The following is a 7,567-nucleotide window of genomic DNA, read 5'->3' on the forward strand; positions in this document are numbered from 1 at the left end:
GGAACTCAGCTGTCCACTAGTTGGGTTAGTGGTCTTACCACACAGTGGCCTCTTTAAGGCCCATATTAACCTAAAAGCTCTTAAATCTACACAGGAAGCTGAGTGGGCCAGTCCCTGTCAAGAACATCAACATCAGGTGAGGGTGTTTTGTTTTATTTTGTTCATTTTGGTAGCTCTGAGGAGCTTTTTGTGTCTGCACGCAGGACAGTATCAGGTTTCTGTTCTCCTCCGAGGACAGAGAGGAAGCAAAACCATTACACAATGTTTACGCCTTATGGTCTCTCTAGCAGTCTCAACTAATACTTCTACCTTATTAGAAATGTGGCTGCTATTTTCGAATTCTGATTCTACGTGCATCCAAGAGAGGGCGTGGCTAAGTTCAAGGTGGTTGCAAGGATTTGAGAGGGGTGTGCGGTTAGGGAAAAAAAAACTGAAACAATAAAAGAGAACAAGGAAGACAAAAGCAGTCTGATTAATAAGAAGGTTATTTTTGAGACACTGCAGGTAGGCCAAAAATATGAAAAGGGAGTACCTAAATGACTTTCCTCTAAGGATCTCAAACCTGAGAAAGGGTTGGTCGCCTTATCGCGGAGATCCGGCTCCCTGCCCTCCACCTGCCTCCCAGTCTCCCCCACACCATGCTCTCTCCTGACTTCTACTGGCATAAGACATTTCTGCAGACCAGAGGGTCAGGCTCAAACTCCAGATCTGATGCAGTCTCTTGTAGTGTCCACATCCCCTTTCTCTGCCCACTAAGAAATGAATGTTTTTCCAGAGTACCCTATCAGAGTTTGAGTTATTCTGAGACACCGTGTCTATTTATCTGAGGTGCTACAAAAGAGAGGTAGGCAAAAATACTTTAAATGCAATCTTTGTGTTCTTGAGCAAATCATTTCATCTCCACAAACCTTGTCTATGTAGCTATAAAATTGGAATAATGATATTAAGTATCTTGGGAGGGTATGGCCCCTGTGAGGTACTGGTTGTGACACTTGACCCATTAGGGACGGTGTCCGGGTATGGGAGCGGATCTAGAAATGTCAGGCTGTGACTTTGCCCTCTACACAAGAGCCAAAGATTCTTGGAACTGCGCTGGAAGGGCAGCATGTTAGATGGACTGTGTTATTGTGCCAAGCTAGAGAGGAGACGAGACATAATCTGAAAGAGAACCCAGGAGATGAGAGGCTAGAGAAACCAAATGAACCCAGGCATGAAAATCCAATCTGAGATTGGGAGCAAAGGGAAGACAAGGAGGTTGAAGCAGAAGATCCAACCAAGGTCAAGGCAAACTGGAGTAATGACCGGATGGGAGCTAATGTTGATCCAGGATGAAGCTCAAGGATGCTGAGATGACAGGGGATGCTAGACAAAGGTTATCATGGGTGCACCATCTATGGGAAGTCATTATGTAAAGGGTAAAACGCTAGTTAAACAAAGTGGTAGACTATGACATTGTTTGACAGTGTCCCATGTTCCTTCCTAGGGAAGAGTTATACTTCTTAGCCTATGAAATTCAGACGTGGCCATGAGATTTACTTTGCCCATGTAATTTAAGCCATCTTGTAGAGCCTTAAGAGCCAACACATGATTTGCTATGCTCTCTTTTCCCATGACCTCCATGGCTGGTAGAGGCCGTCTCCTCTCTGTCTGGGTCTTGGAATGAGGAAAATGATCACACTGGAACAGAATCCTCAGGTAACTCTTAATGGACATGTAGTAAAAAATAAATTTTGCTATTTTCTGCCACTGAAAATGCATTCGTTTTTTAATTGCAGCATTATCTAGCCCATCTTGACTGATACAAATGCAGATTACTGGTTGCAAGCTAGTGATTAATGGTTATGCTTGGTTAGACTTATTTTAATATGGCTGGCAAAGTATGGCAATGATGCTGCAAGAGAAAACAAGAAAAAAATACAACTATAATGTGTATTTAGGACAATGTGTAATAGAGAATGTAGTCTGTGGGTAAAGTTGTTACTTCTGCTAATATCATAGTCAGTCAAAATAAATTAATAAATAAATTAAGAGAAGCCTCAGCCTCCTTTATTCTCAAGTATCTTCTGGTTTAATCAGAAAGTGAGAACAAATTCACACACACACACGAACACACCCTACTTTCACTTGATAAAACAAGTAAACGGGTACAATTCTTGCCATTGCAAGAGTTTAAAGTCTAGGGGCGCCTGGGTGGCGCAGTCGGTTAAGCGTCTGACTTCAGCCAGGTCACGATCTCGCGATCCGTGAGTTCCAGCCCCGCGTCGGGCTCTGGGCTGATGGCTCAGAGCCTGGAGCCAGTTTCCGATTCTGTGTCTCCCTCTCTCTCTGCCCCTCCCCCGTTCATGCTCTGTCTCTCTCTGTCCCAAAAATAAATAAACGTTGAAAAAAAAAAAGAGTTTAAAGTCTAGGGAGACTGAAGGTATAAGATTGCTGAATTTTATTATTGCAATTGTATTGTTATTCTAATTATTATGTTACTGTTGCTTTTGCGGTGTTAGACATTAAGAAGCTATCACAAGAGTGGTTGTGGATTGGAATTGCAAAAATAAGTTCCATTGTTTGTCTTTGTCATATTTAGTTTCCTAAGCCAGGTAGCTTTTGAATGGACAATACATGATGGGAGAAGGGTAATTTGTTATTTTAGATAAACAGATGCCTGAGGAAAAGGTGTAGTTCTGGAGCGATGGGACTACAGAATGAGAAAGGTTTTGGGGGAAAAAAGATGTAAGGAACTGTAATCAGGTAGATAGACAAGGCTTGGACTCCATCCTCAGATGGAAATCAAGACAGAGCTCCAAGAGCCAGCAAGAGCTCATCTGAAATCATAGAGGCTAATTTTCGAAGGCAGGACCAGAGAAGGGGTGACTGTTCATGATGAATGGCCCATTCTGCCATCCTGACTTGGCCTAGAAATGGGGGCATGTGCCGGGAGTGATAGAGATTTTTCTTCCTCCTTTTCTCATCTGCAAACACAGCTTTTCTGGGCTTATACATTAGTAATCCATAGTCCACTGAATATCGTGTCGGCATTTAACCCAAGCCCCTAACCATATTCATGATATGCAATACCAATTGCATGGCTATTGGCAATGCTAAATGTTCATTTTTCTCAATTGACTCCATATCCATTTTTGAATTAAGAAAAATGTTGAGCACAAGAGCAAGGACCCTTCCTAATAGTGATGCTGAAGGGCATTCTCATGAGGATGAAAGCAAAAGAAAGTGAGACTTAGTGACAGTCTGTTCTGCCTCAGGGCACTTTAAAGGTGCTGTTCTCCAGCATTTCAAGTGAAGAGTTGCCTTTTTCACAAGCTCTTTGAGAATGTTTCCTGAATTAATATTCAATCTCTATTAATTACCCATGCAACATTTTCAGCGTGGCATTAGTAATATGCACTGAACTTATTGATGGCTATGTGGTTGCATTTGTTATATATATATATTTCCTAAAAAGTCAAGTTTATAAAAAAACAAGGTTTTTTAAATTTTTAAATATGGTGTCTAGTGCTTCAGCCAAGACACCATTCTGAAAAGATTTTATTTTTCAAAATTTGAAAACAAGTACATCTAGCCTTTTTTTTAGATTGGCCATGGGAAAATTCACTGAATACATAATAAAAGTGGTATTTTGCTACCACTAATGATGTATAATCTACTTCACAACTTTCTTCACACGTTTCTGAAATTTAATGGGGTATAAATATATACACATAAATTAATGAACAAATAATTGAACACAAGTTAGCTAGCTAGCTAGCTAAATAGCACGTATAAAAATTAGATGATGTCTGAATGATACGGGGAAATCAGGGCCATAGTTTAGCTTTTATTGCATTGCATGTGATTACAAGAAATCACGTTTTAAGGGCACCCAAGATGTTTGAAGAGTGCCTAGAAGGACTAGTTTTACTTATAAGCAGAAAGGACTGTAATCCTGGGTGGGGGAGATTCAGGGGTTCAAAGAAGCCCCCATCCCCAAAGAATTATCCACTCATTTGTTGCTGGACCCTAAAATGCCATTATAAAGAGACTCATTGCCTGGGTTTCAAGCAAGCATTTTATTTCTTTTTTAATGGTTTGCCCATATTACTCTTACAGTTTTTGCAAAGTGAAATGGCACATAGTTAAACAATATGCACATGGTTAAACAATCAAATTGCTTAGAAAGCCTTATAATGAAAAGTAGCCCTCCCGGGTGCTACCCTCCCCTCTCAGGTCTCATCTCAGACAGAACAAAATTTTAACAGTTGCTCTTTTCAGGTTTTCTGGTTATTTTCTTATTAACAAGTTGACCTCACGCTTTCCTATTTTATCAATGCTGACATTCTCTTTTCCTACCCTGCTGTCCTAAGTGACAATTTGGCTCAAACTTCACCACTGCCTCTCCTGATAATTACATCAGGGTTCCCGGGCCCACTGGATAGTGTACAACCACAAAAGACAGGGGCGTCACTCGCTTGTCCCCAGACCTTGCACTTCTTCCTGTTTGTAGCCCCGTTTCTCCTTCCTGAGCTTAGTCCCCACTGCTGGAAAGGTCCCCCCCTCCCTCATGTCAGTTCCAGCTGAAGCCCCCCTCTGCATGTTTTCTGAGCTCGCTTCACCAGTCAGCCCTCCTTGGTTCATTTCCTGTCCCCGAAATAGAAATAGACCAAACTCCTTTCTGCCTCTAGTTCCACTCTGCTGTCTTCATCACTACCGGCCTTTATTGTGGTCACTGTTCCCTACCATTTTATTGCACATAAGATGGGGAGGAAGAAAGAGAAGATGCACGTATTTTGAAAGGAAATTTCAGGCAGAAGTTCTCTAAGCAGGATACAGTACATGCATATTTCTAGTGATGGGTCCATGGGTTTAATCAAAGAATCTGGGATACCCCCAGAGTTAAGCTTAAGCTCTTCCCTCAAGAAGTTAAAATGCTTAATCTTGTGGTGAACACAGCAAAACGTATAGATGGAACTGTGAAATCACTATGTTACACACCTGAAACTAATGTTACATTGCATGCCAACTATATTTCAATTACAAAATAATAGTAAAATAAAATGCCTAATTTGGCCAGTCAAGGAGGGAAAAAAACCAATTAACTTTATCATTTTCCAAGGGTAGACTTCATATTCCCCATCTCATTAGTCATATAGGTTTCTTATTCAAACTACAGATTCTTGGCCTTAATGAATTAAAAAAATGTGGGTCTATAAAAAGTAAAAAAAGAAAAACGTGGGCCTGGGCTCCTCAAATCTGCATGCTTAACAAGCTCATGAGATAATCTAATATCACATATAATAGAAATACAGATGACAAATAATATTCACACACTTAATATATATAAATATAAAATAGATATTATTTACAGGCAAAATTATAGATGGTAGGCTGCTTATCAAAGTTTGAAACATAAGATTGGAAAAGAAAGATGTATTCTTAATGCCTGCCTTTTAAAATAATATGCTACATGACCAGAACTTTTGATTGATCTCAATGAAATATTGAAATACTTGTAAAGTTAAGTGATTTTTCAAGCAGCAATTGGTGACATCACCCACTGAGGCAGCGGAAATTTGCATCCAGCGACTGTGTATCATAACTTCTGTTTATGGCCATTTCTTTAGCCTCCTTTCCATCGTTTCCACAAGCTGAAATATCAGAAATTGGGGTTCGTTTTTCATAAATTTTTTTAACCCGCATTTTTAAATGGCCTCGTATGATTATTTTTCTCCTCTGGGGATTTTCAAATTGATTTTCAGTGGCAAGATTTGTAGTTCCAGAATTTGGTCAGGTATAAAAGTCAGGCTAACAGGTAAGTAATTCTCAGGCCTATTCTATTTTACTTTCCAAATATCTCAATGTTGTAATTTGTGCAGTCCTCCAACTTTCCATGCGGTAGAGGTCCCTTCTAATGTACAGCTGTTGAACAGAAAGAATAATGTCAAAATAAGAGCATAAAAATTTAGAGGGGTGGTTTGTATAAAACTCTAATTGGCACTTTACATGACATTTTAAAGGCATTAAGTATTTCAAAGTCATTAAGAAAACTGTTATTATTGTACAAGTCATTTAAAAAGAATAAATTTATCCACCAGGCTGTTAACTCCTCAGTATGAATTTCTTTCGAAGAGTGAATAATCCATACTGACGTTCTCATACTTTCATGCTGTAATTAGAATTAATATCTGAAGTTTGCAAATATTGTCTCTAAATAGAACAGGGTTGGACATCAGTGTTTTCAAGATGCATTTCCTTCGTTGATACTTTTTTTTTTTTAATGTTTATTTATTTTTGAGAGAGAGAGAGAGAGAGAGAGACAGAGTGTGAGCAGGGAGGGGCAGAGAGAGAGGGAGACACAGAATCTGAGGCAGGCTCCAGGCTCTGAGCTGTCAGCACAGAGTCCAACATGGGGGTCGAACCCACAAACTGTGAGATCATGACCTGAGCTGAAGTCGGATGCTTGATGGACTGACCACCCAGGCACGCCCCCCCTTTTTTTTACTTGTAAAGAGAAAAATGAGTGAACTTGTTCATTTTACAGGGCAGTCTGAAGTCTTCCCATGTATTACATTCTGTCAGTGTTTTGTTTCTTGCAAATACATTTCCACTGAGTTGCAGCATTGATTGTTCCTCGTTTCATTTCAAATACTACTCTGTTCCAGATTCATCAGCTGCTAATTGAGAATTCAACATATCACAGTTGTGATGGGTAGAGATGCATACAAGAAAAGATCAAACCAGGAGGCTGCCAATTTGTGGCTGGACTTTCACCTGCTTGCTTTTAATAATGCTTGAATATGGATCCTAATTTATAGGCTTGGTGTGAATATTATTAAACCTTCCCTCCTGTCCCTTGTGCTTTGAATGTTCACCGACCCATGAAGATAGCTGAGTGGATAAATAAACTTATACTTAGACCTGGCAAATCAGAGGGCTATTAGAAATAGAGCTTATCTTGGGATGCCTGGGTGGCGCAGTCGGTTAAGTGTCCGACTTCAGCCAGGTCACGATCCCGCGGTCCGTGAGTTCGAGCCCCGCGTCGGGCTCTGGGCTGATGGCTCAGAGCCTGGAGCCTGTTTCCGATTCTGTGTCTCCCTCTCTCTCTGCCCCTCGCCCGTTCGTGCTCTGTCTCTCTCTGTCCCCAAAATAAATAAACGTTGAAAAAAAAAATTAAAAAAAAAAGAAATAGAGCTTATCTTAATTTAAAAAAACCCAACTTTATATGACATGATATATTGATTTCCTTTTTTTAAACTAAGAAGAGATAAATATAAAAATAAGAAATAAAATGACTTTCACTTTTTTCTTTTTATGAGTTCAAAGTGGTGGAGCCATTAACACGCATCCTAGCCTGCCTGCTTTTCCACCCTTAATTTCATATTGGTTGGTGGTTTCCTGAGTTAAACTTGGCTTTAGCCTCTAAGGGAAGATGAGAGATGAAGGAAGGAGAGGCGCCAAGGGGGCATCAGGGCAGAGGGGTAGACCAGGAGGGAAGAGGGCTGAAATGAGATATCAGCACTGCTGCTCTGCCTCACTCTGCGTGTCCTTTTATTAGAACTTTTCTGAAGAGAGCGGACAGCTA

The sequence above is a fragment of the Lynx canadensis genome, chromosome A1 (assembly GCF_007474595.2).
Source record: "Lynx canadensis isolate LIC74 chromosome A1, mLynCan4.pri.v2, whole genome shotgun sequence".
Lineage (NCBI taxonomy): Eukaryota > Metazoa > Chordata > Mammalia > Carnivora > Felidae > Lynx > Lynx canadensis.